General features: G+C 50.1%; 45 non-coding genes and 6 pseudogenes across 45 annotated transcripts; all 51 read left to right on the top strand.

The window, feature by feature from the left end:
• Window positions 1–117: 117 nt before the first annotated feature.
• On the top strand, window positions 118–236 carry LOC128475448 (5S ribosomal RNA). Its single transcript, XR_008346508.1, has one exon. It is a non-coding gene; the product is annotated as a 5S ribosomal RNA (ribosomal RNA).
• Window positions 237–478: 242 nt separating this feature from the next.
• Window positions 479–597, top strand: LOC128481247 (5S ribosomal RNA). Its single transcript, XR_008350999.1, has one exon. It is a non-coding gene; the product is annotated as a 5S ribosomal RNA (ribosomal RNA).
• A 231-nt stretch (window positions 598–828) lies between these two features.
• LOC128478206 (5S ribosomal RNA) lies at window positions 829–947 on the top strand. Its single transcript, XR_008349139.1, has one exon. It is a non-coding gene; the product is annotated as a 5S ribosomal RNA (ribosomal RNA).
• A 281-nt stretch (window positions 948–1228) lies between these two features.
• LOC128476735 (5S ribosomal RNA) lies at window positions 1229–1347 on the top strand. Its single transcript, XR_008347734.1, has one exon. It is a non-coding gene; the product is annotated as a 5S ribosomal RNA (ribosomal RNA).
• A 288-nt stretch (window positions 1348–1635) lies between these two features.
• On the top strand, window positions 1636–1754 carry LOC128481235 (5S ribosomal RNA). Its single transcript, XR_008350988.1, has one exon. It is a non-coding gene; the product is annotated as a 5S ribosomal RNA (ribosomal RNA).
• A 255-nt stretch (window positions 1755–2009) lies between these two features.
• On the top strand, window positions 2010–2128 carry LOC128481223 (5S ribosomal RNA). Its single transcript, XR_008350977.1, has one exon. It is a non-coding gene; the product is annotated as a 5S ribosomal RNA (ribosomal RNA).
• A 258-nt stretch (window positions 2129–2386) lies between these two features.
• LOC128481211 (5S ribosomal RNA) lies at window positions 2387–2505 on the top strand. The gene has a single exon (XR_008350966.1). It is a non-coding gene; the product is annotated as a 5S ribosomal RNA (ribosomal RNA).
• Window positions 2506–2726: 221 nt separating this feature from the next.
• Window positions 2727–2845, top strand: LOC128476771 (5S ribosomal RNA). Its single transcript, XR_008347769.1, has one exon. It is a non-coding gene; the product is annotated as a 5S ribosomal RNA (ribosomal RNA).
• A 272-nt stretch (window positions 2846–3117) lies between these two features.
• On the top strand, window positions 3118–3226 carry LOC128479873 (uncharacterized; annotated as a pseudogene).
• A 222-nt stretch (window positions 3227–3448) lies between these two features.
• LOC128477477 (5S ribosomal RNA) lies at window positions 3449–3567 on the top strand. Its single transcript, XR_008348447.1, has one exon. It is a non-coding gene; the product is annotated as a 5S ribosomal RNA (ribosomal RNA).
• Window positions 3568–3806: 239 nt separating this feature from the next.
• LOC128479034 (5S ribosomal RNA) lies at window positions 3807–3925 on the top strand. The gene has a single exon (XR_008349926.1). It is a non-coding gene; the product is annotated as a 5S ribosomal RNA (ribosomal RNA).
• Window positions 3926–4047: 122 nt separating this feature from the next.
• LOC128478660 (5S ribosomal RNA) lies at window positions 4048–4166 on the top strand. Its single transcript, XR_008349568.1, has one exon. It is a non-coding gene; the product is annotated as a 5S ribosomal RNA (ribosomal RNA).
• A 248-nt stretch (window positions 4167–4414) lies between these two features.
• On the top strand, window positions 4415–4533 carry LOC128479073 (5S ribosomal RNA). The gene has a single exon (XR_008349964.1). It is a non-coding gene; the product is annotated as a 5S ribosomal RNA (ribosomal RNA).
• Window positions 4534–4751: 218 nt separating this feature from the next.
• Window positions 4752–4870, top strand: LOC128478946 (5S ribosomal RNA). The gene has a single exon (XR_008349842.1). It is a non-coding gene; the product is annotated as a 5S ribosomal RNA (ribosomal RNA).
• A 246-nt stretch (window positions 4871–5116) lies between these two features.
• LOC128476306 (5S ribosomal RNA) lies at window positions 5117–5235 on the top strand. Its single transcript, XR_008347321.1, has one exon. It is a non-coding gene; the product is annotated as a 5S ribosomal RNA (ribosomal RNA).
• Window positions 5236–5483: 248 nt separating this feature from the next.
• LOC128477569 (5S ribosomal RNA) lies at window positions 5484–5602 on the top strand. The gene has a single exon (XR_008348534.1). It is a non-coding gene; the product is annotated as a 5S ribosomal RNA (ribosomal RNA).
• A 251-nt stretch (window positions 5603–5853) lies between these two features.
• On the top strand, window positions 5854–5972 carry LOC128476668 (5S ribosomal RNA). The gene has a single exon (XR_008347671.1). It is a non-coding gene; the product is annotated as a 5S ribosomal RNA (ribosomal RNA).
• A 305-nt stretch (window positions 5973–6277) lies between these two features.
• LOC128479871 (uncharacterized) lies at window positions 6278–6386 on the top strand (annotated as a pseudogene).
• A 254-nt stretch (window positions 6387–6640) lies between these two features.
• LOC128481200 (5S ribosomal RNA) lies at window positions 6641–6759 on the top strand. The gene has a single exon (XR_008350955.1). It is a non-coding gene; the product is annotated as a 5S ribosomal RNA (ribosomal RNA).
• A 234-nt stretch (window positions 6760–6993) lies between these two features.
• Window positions 6994–7112, top strand: LOC128478754 (5S ribosomal RNA). Its single transcript, XR_008349658.1, has one exon. It is a non-coding gene; the product is annotated as a 5S ribosomal RNA (ribosomal RNA).
• A 243-nt stretch (window positions 7113–7355) lies between these two features.
• Window positions 7356–7474, top strand: LOC128478465 (5S ribosomal RNA). Its single transcript, XR_008349382.1, has one exon. It is a non-coding gene; the product is annotated as a 5S ribosomal RNA (ribosomal RNA).
• Window positions 7475–7713: 239 nt separating this feature from the next.
• Window positions 7714–7832, top strand: LOC128481187 (5S ribosomal RNA). The gene has a single exon (XR_008350943.1). It is a non-coding gene; the product is annotated as a 5S ribosomal RNA (ribosomal RNA).
• Window positions 7833–8065: 233 nt separating this feature from the next.
• Window positions 8066–8184, top strand: LOC128478316 (5S ribosomal RNA). The gene has a single exon (XR_008349242.1). It is a non-coding gene; the product is annotated as a 5S ribosomal RNA (ribosomal RNA).
• Window positions 8185–8411: 227 nt separating this feature from the next.
• LOC128476734 (5S ribosomal RNA) lies at window positions 8412–8530 on the top strand. Its single transcript, XR_008347733.1, has one exon. It is a non-coding gene; the product is annotated as a 5S ribosomal RNA (ribosomal RNA).
• Window positions 8531–8791: 261 nt separating this feature from the next.
• On the top strand, window positions 8792–8910 carry LOC128481175 (5S ribosomal RNA). The gene has a single exon (XR_008350932.1). It is a non-coding gene; the product is annotated as a 5S ribosomal RNA (ribosomal RNA).
• Window positions 8911–9171: 261 nt separating this feature from the next.
• On the top strand, window positions 9172–9290 carry LOC128481163 (5S ribosomal RNA). Its single transcript, XR_008350921.1, has one exon. It is a non-coding gene; the product is annotated as a 5S ribosomal RNA (ribosomal RNA).
• A 264-nt stretch (window positions 9291–9554) lies between these two features.
• Window positions 9555–9673, top strand: LOC128481152 (5S ribosomal RNA). Its single transcript, XR_008350910.1, has one exon. It is a non-coding gene; the product is annotated as a 5S ribosomal RNA (ribosomal RNA).
• A 206-nt stretch (window positions 9674–9879) lies between these two features.
• Window positions 9880–9998, top strand: LOC128477263 (5S ribosomal RNA). The gene has a single exon (XR_008348243.1). It is a non-coding gene; the product is annotated as a 5S ribosomal RNA (ribosomal RNA).
• Window positions 9999–10252: 254 nt separating this feature from the next.
• On the top strand, window positions 10253–10361 carry LOC128479870 (uncharacterized; annotated as a pseudogene).
• Window positions 10362–10610: 249 nt separating this feature from the next.
• LOC128480352 (uncharacterized) lies at window positions 10611–10719 on the top strand (annotated as a pseudogene).
• Window positions 10720–10934: 215 nt separating this feature from the next.
• Window positions 10935–11053, top strand: LOC128481141 (5S ribosomal RNA). Its single transcript, XR_008350899.1, has one exon. It is a non-coding gene; the product is annotated as a 5S ribosomal RNA (ribosomal RNA).
• A 254-nt stretch (window positions 11054–11307) lies between these two features.
• On the top strand, window positions 11308–11426 carry LOC128479104 (5S ribosomal RNA). The gene has a single exon (XR_008349993.1). It is a non-coding gene; the product is annotated as a 5S ribosomal RNA (ribosomal RNA).
• A 221-nt stretch (window positions 11427–11647) lies between these two features.
• On the top strand, window positions 11648–11766 carry LOC128481130 (5S ribosomal RNA). The gene has a single exon (XR_008350895.1). It is a non-coding gene; the product is annotated as a 5S ribosomal RNA (ribosomal RNA).
• Window positions 11767–12024: 258 nt separating this feature from the next.
• On the top strand, window positions 12025–12143 carry LOC128477860 (5S ribosomal RNA). The gene has a single exon (XR_008348811.1). It is a non-coding gene; the product is annotated as a 5S ribosomal RNA (ribosomal RNA).
• A 261-nt stretch (window positions 12144–12404) lies between these two features.
• LOC128478112 (5S ribosomal RNA) lies at window positions 12405–12523 on the top strand. Its single transcript, XR_008349049.1, has one exon. It is a non-coding gene; the product is annotated as a 5S ribosomal RNA (ribosomal RNA).
• Window positions 12524–12771: 248 nt separating this feature from the next.
• LOC128481118 (5S ribosomal RNA) lies at window positions 12772–12890 on the top strand. Its single transcript, XR_008350889.1, has one exon. It is a non-coding gene; the product is annotated as a 5S ribosomal RNA (ribosomal RNA).
• Window positions 12891–13111: 221 nt separating this feature from the next.
• Window positions 13112–13230, top strand: LOC128476863 (5S ribosomal RNA). The gene has a single exon (XR_008347857.1). It is a non-coding gene; the product is annotated as a 5S ribosomal RNA (ribosomal RNA).
• Window positions 13231–13548: 318 nt separating this feature from the next.
• On the top strand, window positions 13549–13657 carry LOC128480642 (uncharacterized; annotated as a pseudogene).
• A 215-nt stretch (window positions 13658–13872) lies between these two features.
• On the top strand, window positions 13873–13991 carry LOC128476995 (5S ribosomal RNA). Its single transcript, XR_008347985.1, has one exon. It is a non-coding gene; the product is annotated as a 5S ribosomal RNA (ribosomal RNA).
• Window positions 13992–14254: 263 nt separating this feature from the next.
• Window positions 14255–14373, top strand: LOC128478205 (5S ribosomal RNA). Its single transcript, XR_008349138.1, has one exon. It is a non-coding gene; the product is annotated as a 5S ribosomal RNA (ribosomal RNA).
• Window positions 14374–14591: 218 nt separating this feature from the next.
• Window positions 14592–14710, top strand: LOC128478476 (5S ribosomal RNA). Its single transcript, XR_008349392.1, has one exon. It is a non-coding gene; the product is annotated as a 5S ribosomal RNA (ribosomal RNA).
• A 282-nt stretch (window positions 14711–14992) lies between these two features.
• On the top strand, window positions 14993–15111 carry LOC128476972 (5S ribosomal RNA). The gene has a single exon (XR_008347962.1). It is a non-coding gene; the product is annotated as a 5S ribosomal RNA (ribosomal RNA).
• Window positions 15112–15333: 222 nt separating this feature from the next.
• LOC128476818 (5S ribosomal RNA) lies at window positions 15334–15452 on the top strand. Its single transcript, XR_008347812.1, has one exon. It is a non-coding gene; the product is annotated as a 5S ribosomal RNA (ribosomal RNA).
• A 212-nt stretch (window positions 15453–15664) lies between these two features.
• Window positions 15665–15783, top strand: LOC128476823 (5S ribosomal RNA). Its single transcript, XR_008347817.1, has one exon. It is a non-coding gene; the product is annotated as a 5S ribosomal RNA (ribosomal RNA).
• A 216-nt stretch (window positions 15784–15999) lies between these two features.
• On the top strand, window positions 16000–16118 carry LOC128478703 (5S ribosomal RNA). The gene has a single exon (XR_008349610.1). It is a non-coding gene; the product is annotated as a 5S ribosomal RNA (ribosomal RNA).
• Window positions 16119–16411: 293 nt separating this feature from the next.
• On the top strand, window positions 16412–16520 carry LOC128480357 (uncharacterized; annotated as a pseudogene).
• A 213-nt stretch (window positions 16521–16733) lies between these two features.
• On the top strand, window positions 16734–16852 carry LOC128479254 (5S ribosomal RNA). The gene has a single exon (XR_008350137.1). It is a non-coding gene; the product is annotated as a 5S ribosomal RNA (ribosomal RNA).
• Window positions 16853–17070: 218 nt separating this feature from the next.
• On the top strand, window positions 17071–17189 carry LOC128477920 (5S ribosomal RNA). Its single transcript, XR_008348867.1, has one exon. It is a non-coding gene; the product is annotated as a 5S ribosomal RNA (ribosomal RNA).
• A 243-nt stretch (window positions 17190–17432) lies between these two features.
• On the top strand, window positions 17433–17551 carry LOC128481106 (5S ribosomal RNA). The gene has a single exon (XR_008350878.1). It is a non-coding gene; the product is annotated as a 5S ribosomal RNA (ribosomal RNA).
• Window positions 17552–17788: 237 nt separating this feature from the next.
• LOC128477747 (5S ribosomal RNA) lies at window positions 17789–17907 on the top strand. Its single transcript, XR_008348704.1, has one exon. It is a non-coding gene; the product is annotated as a 5S ribosomal RNA (ribosomal RNA).
• Window positions 17908–18150: 243 nt separating this feature from the next.
• On the top strand, window positions 18151–18269 carry LOC128477296 (5S ribosomal RNA). The gene has a single exon (XR_008348276.1). It is a non-coding gene; the product is annotated as a 5S ribosomal RNA (ribosomal RNA).
• Window positions 18270–18422: the final 153 nt, after the last annotated feature.

The raw sequence follows: 18422 nt of genomic DNA, 5'->3' as shown, positions 1-18422 counted from the left end.
TTATAATTCTTTCTGTCTGACGACAAGCAGCAGCAGCAGCAGCAGCAGCAGCAGCAGCAGCAGCAGCAGCAGCAGCAGCAGCAGCAGAATAAGAGAAGTAAAATAAAAAACTTTCACACCTGCGGCCATACCACCCTGAAAGCGCCCGATCTCGTCTGATCTCGGAAGCTAAGCAGGGTTGGGCCTGGTTAGTACCTGGATGGGAGACCGCCTGGGAATACCAGGTGTTGTAGGCTTTTAATTTTTTCTCACAGTCCGGGGAGAGCTTTTTGCCATGTGTTTCTTGCTCATCATCAAAGCTTTAAACCCTTATTTGAACCTTCTCACCTTCTCTGTCCTGTCCCAGGGCTTATAATTCTTTTTGTCTGACGACAAGCAGCAGCAGCAGCAGCAGCAGCAGCAGCAGCAGCAGCAGCAGCAGCAGCAGCAGCAGCAGCAGCAGCAACAGAATAAGAGAAGTAAAATAAAAAACTTTCACACCTGCGGCCATACCACCCTGAAAGCGCCCGATCTCGTCTGATCTCGGAAGCTAAGCAGGGTTGGGCCTGGTTAGTACCTGGATGGGAGACCGCCTGGGAATACCAGGTGTTGTAGGCTTTTTCTTTTCTCACAGTCCGGGGAGAGCTTTTTGCCATGTGTTTCTTGCTCATCATCAAAGCTTTAAACCCTTATTTGAACCTTCTCACCTTCTCTGTCCTGTCCCAGGGCTTATAATTCTTTCTGTCTGACGACAAGCAGCAGCAGCAGCAGCAGCAGCAGCAGCAGCAGCAGCAGCAGCAGCAGCAGCAGCAGCAACAGAATAAGAGAAGTAAAATGAAAAACTTTCACACCTGCGGCCATACCACCCTGAAAGCGCCCGATCTCGTTTGATCTCGGAAGCTAAGCAGGGTTGGGCCTGGTTAGTACCTGGATGGCAGACCGCCTGGGAATACCAGGTGTTGTAGGCTTTTAATTTTTTCTCACAGTCCGGGGAGAGCTTTTTGCCATGTGTTTCTTGCTCATCATCAAAGCTTTAAACCCTTATTTGAACCTTCTCACCTTCTCTGTCCTGTCCCAGGGCTTATAATTCTTTCTGTCTGACGACAAGCAGCAGCAGCAGCAGCAGCAGCAGCAGCAGCAGCAGCAGCAGCAGCAGCAGCAGCAGCAGCAGCAGCAGCAGCAGCAGCAGCAGCAGCAGCAGCAGCAGCAGCAGCAACAGAATAAGAAAAGTAAAATAAAGAGCTTTCACACCTGCGGCCATACCACCCTGAAAGTGCCCGATCTCATCTGATCTCGGAAGCTAAGCAGGGTTGGGCCTGGTTAGTACCTGGATGGGAGACCGCCTGGGAATACCAGGTGTTGTAGGCTTTTTCTTTTCTCACAGTCCGGGGAGAGCTTTTTGCCATGTGTTTCTTGCTCATCATCAAAGCTTTAAACCCTTATTTGAACCTTCTCACCTTCTCTGTCCTGTCCCAGGGCTTATAATTCTTTCTGTCTGACGACAAGCAGCAGCAGCAGCAGCAGCAGCAGCAGCAGCAGCAGCAGCAGCAGAAGCAGAAGCAGAAGCAGAAGCAGAAGCAGAAGCAGAAGCAGAAGCAGAAGCAGAAGCAGAAGCAGCAGCAACAGAATAAGAGAAGTAAAATAAAAAACTTTCACACCTGCGGCCATACCACCCTGAAAGCGCCCGATCTCGTCTGATCTCGGAAGCTAAGCAGGGTTGGGCCTGGTTAGTACCTGGATGGGAGACCGCCTGGGAATACCAGGTGTTGTAGGCTTTTTCTTTTCTCACAGTCCGGGGAGAGCTTTTTGCCATGTGTTTCTTGCTCATCATCAAAGCTTTAAACCCTTATTTGAACCTTCTCACCTTCTCTGTCCTGTCCCAGGGCTTATAATTCTTTCTGTCTGACGACAAGCAGCAGCAGCAGCAGCAGCAGCAGCAGCAGCAGCAGCAGCAGCAGCAGCAGCAGCAGCAGCAGCAGCAGCAGCAGCAGCAGCAACAGAATAAGAGAAGTAAAATAAAAAACTTTCACACCTGCGGCCATACCACCCTGAAAGCGCCCGATCTCGTCTGATCTCGGAAGCTAAGCAGGGTTGGGCCTGGTTAGTACCTGGATGGGAGACCGCCTGGGAATACCAGGTGTTGTAGGCTTTTTCTTTTCTCACAGTCCGGGGAGAGCTTTTTGCCATGTGTTTCTTGCTCATCATCAAAGCTTTAAACCCTTATTTGAACCTTCTCACCTTCTCTGTCCTGTCCCAGGGCTTATAATTCTTTTTGTCTGACGACAAGCAGCAGCAGCAGCAGCAGCAGCAGCAGCAGCAGCAGCAGCAGCAGCAGCAGCAGCAGCAGCAGCAGCAGCAGCAGCAGCAGCAGCAACAGAATAAGAGAAGTAAAATAAAAAACTTTCACACCTGCGGCCATACCACCCTGAAAGCGCCCGATCTCGTCTGATCTCGGAAGCTAAGCAGGGTTGGGCCTGGTTAGTACCTGGATGGGAGACCGCCTGGGAATACCAGGTGTTGTAGGCTTTTAATTTTTTCTCACAGTCCGGGGAGAGCTTTTTGCCATGTGTTTCTTGCTCATCATCAAAGCTTTAAACCCTTATTTGAACCTTCTCACCTTCTCTGTCCTGTCCCAGGGCTTATAATTCTTTCTGTCTGACGACAAGCAGCAGCAGCAGCAGCAGCAGCAGCAGCAGCAGCAGCAGCAGCAGCAACAGAATAGGAAAAGTAAAATAAAGAGCTTTCACACCTGCGGCCATACCTCCCTGAAAGCGCCCGATCTCGTCTGATCTCGGAAGCTAAGCAGGGTTGGGCCTGGTTAGTACCTGGATGGGAGACCGCCTGGGAATACCAGGTGTTGTAGGCTTTTAATTTTTTCTCACAGTCCGGGGAGAGCTTTTTGCCATGTGTTTCTTGCTCATCATCAAAGCTTTAAACCCTTATTTGAACCTTCTCACCTTCTCTGTCCTGTCCCAGGGCTTATAATTCTTTCTGTCTGACGACAAGCAGCAGCAGCAGCAGCAGCAGCAGCAGCAGCAGCAGCAGCAGCAGCAGCAGCAGCAGCAGCAGCAGCAGCAGCAGCAGCAGCAGCAGCAGCAGCAGCAACAGAATAAGAGAAGTAAAATAAAAAACTTTCACACCTGCGGCCATACCACCCTGAAAGCGCCTGATCTCGGAAGCTAAGCAGGGTTGGGCCTGGTTAGTACCTGGATGGGAGACCGCCTGGGAATACCAGGTGTTGTAGGCTATTTCTTTTCTCACAGTCCGGGGAGAGCTTTTTGCCATGTGTTTCTTGCTCATCATCAAAGCTTTAAACCCTTATTTGAACCTTCTCACCTTCTCTGTCCTGTCCCAGGGCTTATAATTCTTTCTGTCTGACGACAAGCAGCAGCAGCAGCAGCAGCAGCAGCAGCAGCAGCAGCAGCAGCAGCAGCAGCAGAATAAGAGAAGTAAAATAAAAAACTTTCACACCTGCGGCCATACCACCCTGAAAGCGCCCGATCTCGTCTGATCTCGGAAGCTAAGCAGGGTTGGGCCTGGTTAGTACCTGGATGGGAGACCGCCTGAGAATACCAGGTGTTGTAGGCTTTTAATTTTTTCTCACAGTCCGGGGAGAGCTTTTTGCCATGTGTTTCTTGCTCATCATCAAAGCTTTAAACCCTTATTTGAAACTTCTCACCTTCTCTGTCCTGTCCCAGGGCTTATAATTCTTTTTGTCTGACGACAAGCAGCAGCAGCAGCAGCAGCAGCAGCAGCAGCAGCAGCAGCAGCAGCAGCAGCAGCAGCAGCAGCAACAGAATAAGAGAAGTAAAATAAAAAATTTTCACACCTGAGGCCATACCACCCTGAAAGCGCCCGATCTCGTCTGATCTCGGAAGCTAAGCAGGGTTGGGCCTGGTTAGTACCTGGATGGGAGACTGCCTGGGAATACCAGGTGTTGTAGGCTTTTAATTTTTTCTCACAGTCCGGGGAGAGCTTTTTGCCATGTGTTTCTTGCTCATCATCAAAGCTTTAAACCCTTATTTGCAGCAGCAACAGAATAAGAGAAGTAGAATAAAAAACTTTCACACCTGCGGCCATACCACCCTGAAAGCGCCCGATTTCGTCTGATCTTGGAAGCTAAGCAGGGTTGGGCCTGGTTAGTACCTGGATGGGAGACCCCCTGGGAATACCAGGTGTTGTAGGCTTTTAATTTTTTCTCACAGTCCGGGGAGAGCTTTTTGCCATGTGTTTCTTGCTCATCATCAAAGCTTTAAACCCTTATTTGAACCTTCTCACCTTCTCTGTCCTGTCCCAGGGCTTATAATTCTTTCTGTCTGACGACAAGCAGCAGCAGCAGCAGCAGCAGCAGCAGCAGCAGCAGCAGCAGCAGCAGCAGCAGCAGCAGCAGCAGCAGCAGCAGAAGAATAAGAGAAGTAAAATAAAAACCTTTCACACCTGCGGCCATACCACCCTGAAAGCGCCCGATCTCGTCTGATCTCGGAAGCTAAGCAGTGTTGGCCCTGGTTAGTACCTGGATGGGAGACCGCCTGGGAATACCAGGTGTTGTAGGCTTTTAATTTTTTCTCACAGTCCGGGGAGAGCTTTTTGCCATGTGTTTCTTGCTCATCATCAAAGCTTTAAACCCTTATTTGAACCTTCTCACCTTCTCTGTCCTGTCCCAGGGTTTATAATTCTTTCTGTCTGACGACAAGCAGCAGCAGCAGCAGCAGCAGCAGCAGCAGCAGCAGCAGCAGCAGCAGAATAAGAGAAGTAAAATAAAAAACATTCACACATGCGGCCATACCACCCTGAAAGCGCCCGATCTCGTCTGATCTCGGAAGCTAAGCAGGTTTGGGCCTGGTTAGTACCTGGATGGGAGACCGCCTGGGAATACCAGGTGTTGTAGGCTTTTTCTTTTCTCACAGTCCGGGGAGAGCTTTTTGCCATGTGTTTCTTGCTCATCATCAAAGCTTTAAACCCTTATTTGAACCTTCTCACCTTCTCTGTCCTGTCCCAGGGCTTATAATTATTTCTGTCTGACGACAAGCAGCAGCAGCAGCAGCAGCAGCAGCAGCAGCAGCAGCAGCAGCAGCAGCAGCAGCAGCAGCAGCAGCAGCAGCAGCAGAATAAGAGAAGTAAAATAAAAAACTTTCACACCTGCGGCCATACCACCCTGAAAGCGCCCGATCTCATCTGATCTCGGAAGCTAAGCAGGGTTGGGCCTGGTTAGTACCTGGATGGGAGACCGCCTGGGAATACCAGGTGTTGTAGGCTTTTAATTTTTTCTCACAGTCCGGGGAGAGCTTTTTGCCATGTGTTTCTTGCTCATCATCAAAGCTTTAAACCCTTATTTGAACCTTCTCACCTTCTCTGTCCTGTCCCAGGGCTTATAATTCTTTTTGTCTGACGACAAGCAGCAGCAGCAGCAGCAGCAGCAGCAGCAGCAGCAGCAGCAGCAGCAGCAGCAGCAGCAGCAGCAGCAGCAGCAGCAGAATAAGAGAAGTAAAATAAAAAACTTTCACACCTGCGGCCATACCACCCTGAAAGCGCCCGATCTCGTCTGATCTTGGAAGCTAAGCAGGGTTGGGCCTGGTTAGTACCTGGATGGGAGACCGCCTGGGAATACCAGGTGTTGTAGGCTTTTAATTTTTTCTCACAGTCCGGGGAGAGCTTTTTGCCATGTGTTTCTTGCTCATCATCAAAGCTTTAAACCCTTATTTGAACCTTCTCACCTTCTCTGTCCTGTCCCAGGGCTTATAATTCTTTTTGTCTGACGACAAGCAGCAGCAGCAGCAGCAGCAGCAGCAGCAGCAGCAGCAGCAGCAGCAGCAGCAGCAGCAGCAGCAGCAGCAGCAGCAACAGAATAAGAGAAGTAAAATAAAAAACTTTCACACCTGCGGCCATACCACCCTGAAAGCGCCCGATCTCGTCTGATCTCGGAAGCTAAGCAGGGTTGGGCCTGGTTAGTACCTGGATGGGTGACCGCCTGGGAATACCAGGTGTTGTAGGCTTTTAATTTTTTCTCACAGTCCGGGGAGAGCTTTTTGCCATGTGTTTCTTGCTCATCATCAAAGCTTTAAACCCTTATTTGAACCTTCTCACCTTCTCTGTCCTGTCCCAGGGCTTATAATTCCTTTTGTCTGACGACAAGCAGCAGCAGCAGCAGCAGCAGCAGCAGCAGCAGCAGCAGCAGCAGCAGCAGCAGCAGCAGCAGCAGCAGCAGCAGCAGCAGCAGCAGCAGCAGCAGCAGCAGCAGCAGCAGCAGCAGCAGCAGCAGCAGCAGCAGAATAAGAGAAGTAAAATAAAAAACTTTCACACCTGCGGCCATACCACCCTGAAAGCGCCTGATCTCGGAAGCTAAGCAGGGTTGGGCCTGGTTAGTACCTGGATGGGAGACCGCCTGGGAATACCAGGTGTTGTAGGCTTTTAATTTTTTCTCACAGTCCGGGGAGAGCTTTTTGCCATGTGTTTCTTGCTCATCATCAAAGCTTTAAACCCTTGTTTGAACCTTCTCACCTTCTCTGTCCTGTCCCAGGGCTTATAATTCTTTCTGTCTGACGACAAGCAGCAGCAGCAGCAGCAGCAGCAGCAGCAGCAGCAGCAGCAGCAGCAGCAGCAGCAGCAGCAGCAGCAGCAGCAGCAGCAGCAGAATAAGAGAAGTAAAATAAAAAACTTTCACACCTGCGGCCATACCACCCTGAAAGCGCCCGATCTCGTCTGATCTCGGAAGCTAAGCAGGGTTGGGCCTGGTTAGTACCTGGATGGGAGACCGCCTGGGAATACCAGGTGTTGTAGGCTTTTTCTTTTCTCACAGTCCGGGGAGAGCTTTTTGCCATGTGTTTCTTGCTCATCATCAAAGCTTTAAACCCTTATTTGAACCTTCTCACCTTCTCTGTCCTGTCCCAGGGCTTATAATTCTTTCTGTCTGACGACAAGCAGCAGCAGCAGCAGCAGCAGCAGCAGCAGCAGCAGCAGCAGCAGCAGCAGCAGCAGCAGCAGCAGAATAAGAGAAGTAAAATAAAAAACTTTCACACCTGCGGCCATACCACCCTGAAAGCGCCTGATCTCGTCTGATCTCGGAAGCTAAGCAGTGTTGGGCCTGGTTAGTACCTGGATGGGAGACCGCCTGGGAATACCAGGTGTTGTAGGCTTTTTCTTTTCTCACAGTCCGGGGAGAGCTTTTTGCCATGTGTTTCTTGCTCATCATCAAAGCTTTAAACCCTTATTTGAACCTTCTCACCTTCTCTGTCCTGTCCCAGGGCTTATAATTCTTTCTGTCTGACGACAAGCAGCAGCAGCAGCAGCAGCAGCAGCAGCAGCAGCAGCAGCAGCAGCAGCAGCAGCAGCAGCAGCAGCAGCAGCAGAATAAGAAAAGTAAAATAAAAAACTTTCACACCTGCGGCTATACCACCCTGAAAGCGCCCGATCTTGTCTGATCTCGGAAGCTAAGCAGGGTTGGGCCTGGTTAGTACCTGGATGGGAGACCGCCTGGGAATACCAGGTGTTGTAGGCTTTTAATTTTTTCTCACAGTCCGGGGAGAGCTTTTTGCCATGTGTTTCTTGCTCATCATCAAAGCTTTAAACCCTTATTTGAACCTTCTCACCTTCTCTGTCCTGTCCCAGGGCTTATAATTCTTTTTGTCTGACGACAAGCAGCAGCAGCAGCAGCAGCAGCAGCAGCAGCAGCAGCAGCAGCAGCAGCAGCAGCAGCAGCAGCAACAGAATAAGAGAAGTAAAATGAAAAACTTTCACACCTGCGGCCATACCACCCTGAAAGCGCCCGATCTCGTCTGATCTCGGAAGCTAAGCAGGGTTGGGCCTGGTTAGTACCTGGATGGGAGACCGCCTGGGAATACCAGGTGTTGTAGGCTTTTAATTTTTTCTCACAGTCCGGGGAGAGCTTTTTGCCATGTGTTTCTTGCTCATCATCAAAGCTTTAAACCCTTATTTGAACCTTCTCACCTTCTCTGTCCTGTCCCAGGGCTTATAATACTTTTTGTCTGACGACAAGCAGCAGCAGCAGCAGCAGCAGCAGCAGCAGCAGCAGCAGCAGCAGCAGCAGCAGCAGCAACAGAATAAGAGAAGTAAAATAAAAAACTTACACACCTGCAGCCATACCACCCTGAAAGCGCCCGATCTCGTTTGATCTCGGAAGCTAAGCAGGGTTGGGCCTGGTTAGTACCTGGATGGCAGACCGCCTGGGAATACCAGGTGTTGTAGGCTTTTAATTTTTTCTCACAGTCCGGGGAGAGCTTTTTGCCATGTGTTTCTTGCTCATCATCAAAGCTTTAAACCCTTATTTGAACCTTCTCACCTTCTCTGTCCTGTCCCAGGGCTTATAATTCTTTCTGTCTGACGACAAGCAGCAGCAGCAGCAGCAGCAGCAGCAGCAGCAGCAGCAGCAGCAGCAGCAGCAACAGAATAAGAAAAGTAAAATAAAGAGCTTTCACACCTGCGGCCATACCACCCTGAAAGTGCCCGATCTCATCTGATCTCGGAAGCTAAGCAGGGTTGGGCCTGGTTAGTACCTGGATGGGAGACCGCCTGGGAATACCAGGTGTTGTAGGCTTTTTCTTTTCTCACAGTCCGGGGAGAGCTTTTTGCCATGTGTTTCTTGCTCATCATCAAAGCTTTAAACCCTTATTTGAACCTTCTCACCTTCTCTGTCCTGTCCCAGGGCTTATAATTCTTTCTGTCTGACGACAAGCAGCAGCAGCAGCAGCAGCAGCAGCAGCAGCAGCAGAAGCAGAAGCAGAAGCAGAAGCAGAAGCAGAAGCAGAAGCAGAAGCAGAAGCAACAGAATAAGAGAAGTAAAATAAAAAACTTTCACACCTGCGGCCATACCACCCTGAAAGCGCCCGATCTCGTCTGATCTCGGAAGCTAAGCAGGGTTGGGCCTGGTTAGTACCTGGATGGGAGACCGCCTGGGAATACCAGGTGTTGTAGGCTTTTTCTTTTCTCACAGTCCGGGGAGAGCTTTTTGCCATGTGTTTCTTGCTCATCATCAAAGCTTTAAACCCTTATTTGAACCTTCTCACCTTCTCTGTCCTGTCCCAGGGCTTATAATTCTTTCTGTCTGACGACAAGCAGCAGCAGCAGCAGCAGCAGCAGCAGCAGCAGCAGCAGCAGCAGCAGCAGCAGCAGCAGCAGCAGCAGCAGCAGCAGCAGCAGCAGCAACAGAATAAGAGAAGTAAAATAAAAAACTTTCACACCTGCGGCCATACCACCCTGAAAGCGCCCGATCTCGTCTGATCTCGGAAGCTAAGCAGGGTTGGGCCTGGTTAGTACCTGGATGGGAGACCGCCTGGGAATACCAGGTGTTGTAGGCTTTTTCTTTTCTCACAGTCCGGGGAGAGCTTTTTGCCATGTGTTTCTTGCTCATCATCAAAGCTTTAAACCCTTATTTGAACCTTCTCACCTTCTCTGTCCTGTCCCAGGGCTTATAATTCTTTTTGTCTGACGACAAGCAGCAGCAGCAGCAGCAGCAGCAGCAGCAGCAGCAGCAGCAGCAGCAGCAGCAGCAGCAGCAGCAGCAGCAGCAGCAGCAGCAGCAGCAGCAACAGAATAAGAGAAGTAAAATAAAAAACTTTCACACCTGCGGCCATACCACCCTGAAAGCGCCCGATCTCGTCTGATCTCGGAAGCTAAGCAGGGTTGGGCCTGGTTAGTACCTGGATGGGAGACCGCCTGGGAATACCAGGTGTTGTAGGCTTTTAATTTTTTCTCACAGTCCGGGGAGAGCTTTTTGCCATGTGTTTCTTGCTCATCATCAAAGCTTTAAACCCTTATTTGAACCTTCTCACCTTCTCTGTCCTGTCCCAGGGCTTATAATTCTTTCTGTCTGACGACAAGCAGCAGCAGCAGCAGCAGCAGCAGCAGCAGCAACAGAATAGGAAAAGTAAAATAAAGAGCTTTCACACCTGCGGCCATACCTCCCTGAAAGCGCCCGATCTCGTCTGATCTCGGAAGCTAAGCAGGGTTGGGCTTGGTTAGTACCAGGATGGGAGACCGCCTGGGAATACCAGGTGTTGTAGGCTTTTAATTTTTTCTCACAGTCCGGGGAGAGCTTTTTGCCATGTGTTTCTTGCTCATCATCAAAGCTTTAAACCCTTATTTGAACCTTCTCACCTTCTCTGTCCTGTCCCAGGGCTTATAATTCTTTCTGTCTGACGACAAGCAGCAGCAGCAGCAGCAGCAGCAGCAGCAGCAGCAGCAGCAGCAGCAGCAGCAGCAGCAGCAGCAGCAGCAGCAGCAGCAACAGAATAAGAGAAGTAAAATAAAAAACTTTCACACCTGCGGCCATACCACCCTGAAAGCGCCTGATCTCGGAAGCTAAGCAGGGTTGGGCCTGGTTAGTACCTGGATGGGAGACCGCCTGGGAATACCAGGTGTTGTAGGCTTTTTCTTTTCTCACAGTCCGGGGAGAGCTTTTTGCCATGTGTTTCTTGCTCATCATCAAAGCTTTAAACCCTTATTTGAACCTTCTCACCTTCTCTGTCCTGTCCCAGGGCTTATAATTCTTTCTGTCTGACGACAAGCAGCAGCAGCAGCAGCAGCAGCTGCAGCAGCAGCAGCAGCAGCAGCAGCAGCAGCTGCAGCAGCAGCAGCAGCAGCAGCAGAATAAGAGAAGTAAAATAAAAAACTTTCACACCTGCGGCCATACCACCCTGAAAGCGCCTGATCTCGGAAGCTAAGCAGGGTTGGGCCTGGTTAGTACCTGGATGGGAGACCGCCTGAGAATACCAGGTGTTGTAGGCTTTTAATTTTTTCTCACAGTCCGGGGAGAGCTTTTTGCCATGTGTTTCTTGCTCATCATCAAAGCTTTAAACCCTTATTTGAACCTTCTCACCTTCTCTGTCCTGTCCCAGGGCTTATAATTCTTTTTGTCTGACGACAAGCAGCAGCAGCAGCAGCAGCAGCAGCAGCAGCAGCAGCAGCAACAGAATAAGAGAAGTAAAATAAAAAACTTTCACACCTGCGGCCATACCACCCTGAAAGCGCCCGATCTCGTCTGATCTCGGAAGCTAAGCAGGGTTGGGCCTGGTTAGTACCTGGATGGGAGACCGCCTGGGAATACCAGGTGTTGTAGGCTTTTAATTTTTTCTCACAGTCCGGGGAGAGCTTTTTGCCATGTGTTTCTTGCTCATCATCAAAGCTTTAAACCCTTATTTGAACCTTCTCACCTTCTCTGTCCTGTCCCAGGGCTTATAATTCTTTTTGTCTGACGACAAGCAGCAGCAGCAGCAGCAGCAGCAGCAGCAGCAGCAGCAGCAGCAGCAGCAGCAGCAGCAGCAGCAGCAGCAGCAGCAGCAACAGAATAAGAGAAGTAAAATAAAAAACTTTCACACCTGCTGCCATATCACCCTGAAAGCACCCGATCTCGTCTGATCTTGGAAGCTAAGCAGGGTTGGGCCTGGTTAGTACCTGGATGGGAGACCGCCTGGGAATACCAGGTGTCGTAGGCTTTTAATTTTTTCTCACAGTCCGGGGAGAGCTTTTTGCCATGTGTTTCTTGCTCATCATCAAAGCTTTAAACCCTTATTTGAACCTTCTCACCTTCTCTGTCCTGTCCCAGGGCTTATAATTCTTTCTGTCTGACGACAAGCAGCAGCAGCAGCAGCAGCAGCAGCAGCAGCAGCAGCAGCAGCAGCAACAGAATAAGAAAAGTAAAATAAAGAGCTTTCACACCTGCGGCCATACCACCCTGAAAGCGCCCGATCTCGTCTGATCTCGGAAGCTAAGCAGGGTTGGGCCTGGTTAGTACCTGGATGGGAGACCGCCTGGGAATACCAGGTGTTGTAGGCTTTTTCTTTTCTCACAGTCCGGGGAGAGCTTTTTGCCTTGTGTTTCTTGCTCATCATCAAAGCTTTAAACCCTTATTTGAACCTTCTCACCTTCTCTGTCCTGTCCCAGGGCTTATAATTCTTTCTGTCTGACGACAAGCAGCAGCAGCAGCAGCAGCAGCAGCAGCAGCAGCAGCAGCAGCAGCAGCAGCAGCAGCAGCAGCAGCAGCAGCAGCAGCAGCAGCAACAGAATAAGAGAAGTAAAATAAAAAACTTTCACACCTGCGGCCATACCACCCTGAAAGCGCCCGATCTCGTCTGATCTCGGAAGCTAAGCCGGGTTGGGCCTGGTTAGTACCTGGATGGGAGACCGCCTGGGAATACCAGGTGTTGTAGGCTTTTTCTTTTCTCACAGTCCGGGGAGAGCTTTTTGCCATGTGTTTCTTGCTCATCATCAAAGCTTTAAACCCTTATTTGAACCTTCTCACCTTCTCTGTCCTGTCCCAGGGCTTATAATTCTTTCTGTCTGACGACAAGCAGCAGCAGCAGCAGCAGCAGCAGCAGCAGCAGCAGCAGCAGCAGCAGCAGCAGCAGCAGCAGCAGCAGCAGCAGCAGCAGCAGCAGCAGCAGAATAAGAGAAGTAAAATAAAAAACTTTCACACCTGCGGCCATACCACCCTGAAAGCGCCCGATCTCATCTGATCTCGGAAGCTAAGCAGGGTTGGGCCTGGTTAGTACCTGGATGGGAGACCGCCTGGGACTACCAGGTGTTGTAGGCTTTTAATTTTTTCTCACAGTCCGGGGAGAGCTTTTTGCCATGTGTTTCTTGCTCATCATCAAAGCTTTAAACCCTTATTTGAACCTTCTCACCTTCTCTGTCCTGTCCCAGGGCTTATAATTCTTTTTGTCTGACGACAAGCAGCAGCAGCAGCAGCAGCAGCAGCAGCAGCAGCAGCAGCAGCAGCAGCAGCAGCAGCAGCAGCAGCAGCAGCAACAGAATAAGAGAAGTAAAATAAAAAACTTTCACACCTGCGGCCATACCACCCTGAAAGCGCCCGATCTCGTCTGATCTCGGAAGCTAAGCAGGGTTGGGCCTGGTTAGTACCTGGATGGGAGACCGCCTGGGAATACCAGGTGTTGTAGGCTTTTAATTTTTTCTCACAGTCCGGGGAGAGCTTTTTGCCATGTGTTTCTTGCTCATCATCAAAGCTTTAAACCCTTATTTGAACCTTCTCACCTTCTCTGTCCTGTCCCAGGGCTTATAATTCTTTCTGTCTGACGACAAGCAGCAGCAGCAGCAGCAGCAGCAGCAGCAGCAGCAGCAGCAGCAGCAACAGAATAAGAAAAGTAAAATAAAGATCTTTCACACCTGCAGCCATACCTCCCTGAAAGCGCCCGATCTCGTCTGATCTCGGAAGCTAAGCAGGGTTGGGCCTGGTTAGTACCTGGATGGGAGACCGCCTGGGAATACCAGGTGTTGTAGGCTTTTTCTTTTCTCACAGTCCGGGGAGAGCTTTTTGCCATGTGTTTCTTGCTCATCATCAAAGCTTTAAACCCTTATTTGAACCTTCTCACCTTCTCTGTCCTGTCCCAGGGCTTATAATTCTTTCTGTCTGACGACAAGCAGCAGCAGCAGCAGCAGCAGCAGCAGCAGCAGCAGCAGCAGCAGCAGCAGCAGCAGCAGCAGCAGCAGCAGCAGCAGCAGCAGCAGCAGCAGCAGCAGCAGCAGCAGCAGCAGCAGCAGCAGCAGCAGCAGCAGCAGCAGCAGCAGCAGAATAAGAGAAGTAAAATAAAAAACTTTCACACATGTGGCCATACCACCCTGAAAGCGTCTGATCTCGGAAGCTAAGCAGGGTTGGGCCTGGTTAGTACCTGGATGGGAGACCGCCTGGGAATACCAGGTGTTGTAGGCTTTTAATTTTTTCTCACAGTCCGGGGAGAGCTTTTTGCCATGTGTTTCTTGCTCATCATCAAAGCTTTAAACCCTTATTTGAACCTTCTCACCTTCTCTGTCCTGTCCCAGGGCTTATAATTCTTTTTGTCTGACGACAAGCAGCAGCAGCAGCAGCAGCAGCAGCAGCAGCAGCAGCAGCAACAGAATAAGAGAAGTAAAATGAAAAACTTTCACACCTGCGGCCATACCACCCTGAAAGCGCCCGATCTCGTCTGATCTCGGAAGCTAAGCAGGGTTGGGCCTGGTTAGTACCAGGATGGGAGTCCGCCTGGGAATACCAGGTGTTGTAGGCTTTTAATTTTTTCTCACAGTCCGGGGAGAGCTTTTTGCCATGTGTTTCTTGCTCATCATCAAAGCTTTAAACCCTTATTTGAACCTTCTCACCTTCTCTGTCCTGTCCCAGGGCTTATAATTCTTTTTGTCTGACGACAAGCAGCAGCAGCAGCAGCAGCAGCAGCAGCAGCAGCAGCAGCAGCAGCAGCAGCAGCAGCAGCAGCAGCAGCAGCAGCAGCAGCAGCAGCAACAGAATAAGAGAAGTAAAATAAAAGACTTTCACACCTGCGGCCATACCACCCTGAAAGCGCCCGATCTCGTTTGATCTCGGAAGCTAAGCAGGGTTGGGCCTGGTTAGTACCTGGATGGCAGACCGCCTGGGAATACCAGGTGTTGTAGGCTTTTAATTTTTTCTCACAGTCCGGGGAGAGCTTTTTGCCATGTGTTTCTTGCTCATCATCAAAGCTTTAAACCCTTATTTGAACCTTCTCACCTTCTCTGTCCTGTCCCAGGGCTTATAATTCTTTCTGTCTGACGACAAGCAGCAGCAGCAGCAGCAGCAGCAGCAGCAGCAGCAGCAGCAGCAACAGAATAAGAAAAGTAAAATAAAGAGCTTTCACACCTGCGGCCATACCACCCTGAAAGTGCCCGATCTCATCTGATCTCGGAAGCTAAGCAGGGTTGGGCCTGGTTAGTAACTGGATGGGAGACCGCCTGGGAATACCAGGTGTTGTAGGCTTTTTCTTTTCTCACAGTCCGGGGAGAGCTTTTTGCCATGTGTTTCTTGCTCATCATCAAAGCTTTAAACCCTTATTTGAACCTTCTCACCTTCTCTGTCCTGTCCCAGGGCTTATAATTCTTTCTGTCTGACGACAAGCAGCAGCAGCAGCAGCAGCAGCAGCAGCAGCAGCAGCAGCAGCAGCAGCAGAAGCAGAAGCAGAAGCAGAAGCAGAAGCAGAAGCAGAAGCAGAAGCAGAAGCAGCAGCAACAGAATAAGAGAAGTAAAATAAAAAACTTTCACACTTGCGGCCATACCACCCTGAAAGCGCCCGATCTCGTCTGATCTCGGAAGCTAAGCAGGGTTGGGCCTGGTTAGTACCTGGATGGGAGACCGCCTGGGAATACCAGGTGTTGTAGGCTTTTTCTTTTCTCACAGTCCGGGGAGAGCTTTTTGCCATGTGTTTCTTGCTCATCATCAAAGCTTTAAACCCTTATTTGAACCTTCTCACCTTCTCTGTCCTGTCCCAGGGCTTATAATTCTTTCTGTCTGACGACAAGCAGCAGCAGCAGCAGCAGCAGCAGCAGCAGCAGCAGCAGCAGCAGCAGCAACAGAATAAGAGAAGTAAAATAAAAAACTTTCACACCTGCGGTCATACCACCCTGAAAGCGCCCGATCTCGTCTGATCTCGGAAGCTAAGCAGGGTTGGGCCTGGTTAGTACCTGGATGGGAGACCGCCTGGGAATACCAGGTGTTGTAGGCTTTTTCTTTTTTCTCACAGTCCGGGGAGAGCTTTTTGCCATGTGTTTCTTGCTCATCATCAAAGCTTTAAACCCTTATTTGAACCTTCTCACCTTCTCTGTCCTGTCCCAGGGCTTATAATTCTTTCTGTCTGACGACAAGCAGCAGCAGCAGCAGCAGCAGCAGCAGCAGCAGCAGCAACAGAATAGGAAAAGTAAAATAAAGAGCTTTCGCACCTGCGGCCATACCTCCCTGAAAGCGCCCGATCTCGTCTGATCTCGGAAGCTAAGCAGGGTTGGGCCTGGTTAGTACCTGGATGGGCGACCACCTGGGAATACCAGGTGTTGTAGGCTTTTTCTTTTCTCACAGTCCGGGGAGAGCTTTTTGCCATGTGTTTCTTGCTCATCATCAAAGCTTTAAACCCTTATTTGAACCTTCTCACCTTCTCTGTCCTGTCCCAGGGCTTATAATTCTTTCTGTCTGACGACAAGCAGCAGCAGCAGCAGCAGCAGCAGCAGCAGCAGCAGCAACAGCAACAGAATAAGAGAAGTAAAATAAAAAACTTTCACACCTGCGGCCATACCACCATGAAAGCGCCCGATTTCGTCTGATCTCGGAAGCTAAGCAGGGTTGGGCCTGGTTAGTACCTGGATGGGAGACCGCCTGGGAATACCAGGTGTTGTAGGCTTTTAATTTTTTCTCACAGTCCGGGGAGAGCTTTTTGCCATGTGTTTCTTGCTCATCATCAAAGCTTTAAACCCTTATTTGAACCTTCTCACCTTCTCTGTCCTGTCCCAGGGCTTATAATTCTTTTTGTCTGACGACAAGCAGCAGCAGCAGCAGCAGCAGCAGCAGCAGCAGCAGCAGCAGCAGCAGCAGCAGCAGCAGCAGCAGCAGCAGCAGCAGCAGCAGCAGCAGCAGCAGCAGCAGCAGCAGCAGCAGCAGCAACAGAATAAGAGAAGTAAAATAAAGAGCTTTCACACCTGCGGCCATACCACCCTGAAAGCGCCTGATCTCGGAAGCTAAGCAGGGTTGGGCCTGGTTAGTACCTGGATGGGAGACCGCCTCGGAATACCAGGTGTTGTAGGCTTTTTCTTTTCTCACAGTCCGGGGAGAGCTTTTTGCCATGTGTTTCTTGCTCATCATCAAAGCTTTAAACCCTTATTTGAACCTTCTCACCTTCTCTGTCCTGTCCCAGGGCTTATAATTCTTTTTGTCTGACGACAAGCAGCAGCAGCAGCAGCAGCAGCAGCAGCAGCAGCAGCAGCAACAGAATAAGAGAAGTAAAATAAAAAACTTTCACACCTGCGGCCATACCACCCTGAAAGCGCCCGATCTCGTCTGATCTCGGAAGCTAACCAGGGTTGGGCCTGGTTAGTACCTGGATCGGAGACCGCCTGGGAATACCAGGTGTTGTAGGCTTTTAATTTTTTCTCACAGTCCGGGGAGAGCTTTTTGCCATGTGTTTCTTGCTCATCATCAAAGCTTTAAACCCTTATTTGAACCTTCTCACCTTCTCTGTCCTGTCCCAGGGCTTATAATTCTTTTTGTCTGACGACAAGCAGCAGCAGCAGCAGCAGCAGCAGCAGCAGCAGCAGCAGCAGCAACAGAATAAGAAAAGTAAAATAAAGAGCTTTCACACCTGCGGCCATACCACCCTGAAAGCGCCCGATCTTGTCTGATCTCGGAAGCTAAGCAGGGTTGGGCCTGGTTAGTACCTGGATGGGAGACCGCCTGGGAATACCAGGTGTTGTAGGCTTTTTCTTTTCTCACAGTCCAGGGAGAGCTTTTTGCCATGTGTTTCTTGCTCATCATCAAAGCTTTAAACCCTTATTTGAACCTTCTCACCTTCTCTGTCCTGTCCCAGGGCTTATAATTCTTTCTGTCTGACGACAAGCAGCAGCAGCAGCAGCAGCAGCAGCAGCAGCAGCAGCAGCAGCAGCAGCAGCAGCAGCAACAGCAACAGCAACAGAATAAGAGAAGTAAAATAAAAAACTTTCACACCTGCGGCCATACCACCCTGAAAGCGCCCGATCTCGTCTGATCTCGGAAGCTAAGCAGGGTTGGGCCTGGTTAGTACCTGGATGGGAGACCGCCTGGGAATACCAGGTGTTGTAGGCTTTTTCTTTTCTCACAGTCCGGGGAGAGCTTTTTGCCATGTGTTTCTTGCTCATCATAAAAGCTTTAAACCCTTATTTGAACCTTCTCACCTTCTCTGTCCTGTCCCAGGGCTTATAATTCTTTCTGTCTGACGACAAGCAGCAGCAGCAGCAGCAGCAGCAGCAGCAGCAGCAGCAGCAGCAGCAGCAGCAGCAGCAGCAGCAACAGAATAAGAGAAGTAAAATAAAAAACTTTCACACCTGCAGCCATACCACCTTGAAAGCGCCCGATCTCGTCTGATCTCGGAAGCTAAGCAGGGTTGGGCCTGGTTAGTACCTGAATGGGAGACCGCCTGGGAATACCAGGTGTTGTAGGCTTTTTCTTTTCTCACAGTCCGGGGAGTGCTTTTTGCCATGTGTTTCTTGCTCATCATCAAAGCTTTAAACCCTTATTTGAACCTTCTCACCTTCTCTGTCCTGTCCCAGGGCTTATAATTCTTTCTGTCTGACGACAAGCAGCAGCAGCAGCAGCAGCAGCAGCAGCAGCAGCAGCAGCAGCAGCAGCAGCAGCAGCAGCAGCAGCAGCAGCAGAATAAGAGAAGTAAAATAAAAAACTTTCACACCTGCGGCCGTACCACCCTGAAAGCGCCCGATCTCGTCTGATCTCGGAAGCTAAGCAGGGTTGGGCCTGGTTAGTACCGGGATGGGAGACCGCCTGGGAATACCAGGTGTTGTAGGCTTTTAATTTTTTCTCACAGTCCGGGGAGAGCTTTTTGCCATGTTTCTTGCTCATCATCAAAGCTTTAAACCCTTATTTGAACCATCTCACCTTCTCTGTCCTGTCCCAGGGCTTATAATTCTTTTTGTCTGACGACAAGCAGCAGCAGCAGCAG

The sequence above is a fragment of the Spea bombifrons genome, chromosome 2 (assembly GCF_027358695.1).
Source record: "Spea bombifrons isolate aSpeBom1 chromosome 2, aSpeBom1.2.pri, whole genome shotgun sequence".
Lineage (NCBI taxonomy): Eukaryota > Metazoa > Chordata > Amphibia > Anura > Pelobatidae > Spea > Spea bombifrons.
This window is presented reverse-complemented; position numbering and strand designations above follow the sequence as displayed.